The 1475-nt window shown below is 27.4% G+C and overlaps 1 pseudogene; it reads left to right on the forward strand.

Moving 5' to 3' along the window:
• Positions 1–440: 440 nt before the first annotated feature.
• LOC135099002 (5S ribosomal RNA) lies at positions 441–559 on the forward strand (annotated as a pseudogene).
• Positions 560–1475: the final 916 nt, after the last annotated feature.

Here is a 1475-nt window from a genome sequence, read left to right on the forward strand (position 1 = left end):
TAAGAAGAAGAAGAAGAAGAAAAAGAAGAAGAAGAAGAAGAAGAAGAGAAAGAAGAAGAAGAAGAAGAAAAAGAGGAAGAAAATAATAATAAGAATAAAAATAAAATAAAATAATTATAATAAAAAATAAATAAATAAATGAAAATATAATATTAAAAGAAGAAAAACAAGAAGAAGGAGAAGAAGAAGAAGAAGAAGAAGAAGAAGAAGAAGAAGAAGAAGAAGAAGAAGAAGAAGAAGAAGAAGAAGAAGAAGAAGAAGAAGAAGCAGAAGAAAAAAAAAATAAGAAGAAGAAGATTAAGAAGAAGAAGAAGAAGAAGAAGAAGAAGAAGATGAAGAAGAAGAAGAAGAAGATGAAGAAGAAAAAAGAGAAACAGAAGAAGAACAAGAAGAAGAAGATAGTGTAATCTTCTAATAGTCGGAAACTCAAGCTCACCAAGGCCAACGACCACACAACGTTGAATACACCGCTCCTCGTCTGATCAGCGAAAAAAAGCAACGTTGGTTCCGGTTAGTACTTGGATGGGTAACCGCCTGGGAACACCATATGTTGTTGGCATTCCAACATTTTTTTTTACTTATTCATTCATCATTTTGCATTTTTTTTTACCTCGCTTAATGCAATAAGGCAAGCAAAAAAATAAAATAAATAGATAAATAAAATACTTACAAATACTTACATAAAAGGATCTCTCTCTCTCTCTCTCTCTCTCTCTCTCTCTCTCTCTCTCTCTCTCTCTCTCTCTCTCTCTCTCTCTCTCTCTCTCTCTCTCGCTCTCTTTTATTATTAATTCTCATTCACGGTGTTATTCTTGTTGTTGTTGTTGTTGTTGTTGTTGCTGTTGTTGTTGTTGTTGTTGTTGTTGTTGTTGTTGTTGTTGTCGTTATTGTTGTTCTTGTTGTTGTTGTTGTTGTTGTTGTTGTTGTAGTTGTTGTTTTTATTGTTTTTCTTTTTCATCTAAAGTTTCTTTATTTTTATAGTATTAACATTATTATTTTAATATTGCTGTTATTAATATTATTATTACTACTATTCTTCTTCTTCTTCTTCTTTTTCTTCTTCTTCTTCTTCTTGTTTTTTTTTCTACTTCTTCTTCTTCCTCTTCTTCTTCTTCTTCTTCTTCTTCTTCTTCTTCTTCTTCTTCTTCTTCTTCTTCTTCTTCTTCTTATAATTATAATTATTATTATTATTATTATTATTATTATTATTATTAATTTTCTAAATTTCTTATTCCATTTATTTCATTTTTTTCAACTAATATAAATTATCATATGTTTTTATATTTTAAAGATTTGTGTTATATATTCATGGATTTTTTTTTATTTATTTATCTACTTATTTTTATTATTACTATTATTATTTATTTATTTATTAAATTTAACCTAATCTAACCTAACATAATGTAACATTACCTAAACTACCCTAAACTAACCCAAACTTAACATAACCTAAATTAGCTTAACCTAACTTTGTT

Source organism: Scylla paramamosain, unplaced genomic scaffold (assembly GCF_035594125.1).
Source record: "Scylla paramamosain isolate STU-SP2022 unplaced genomic scaffold, ASM3559412v1 Contig97, whole genome shotgun sequence".
NCBI lineage: Eukaryota > Metazoa > Arthropoda > Malacostraca > Decapoda > Portunidae > Scylla > Scylla paramamosain.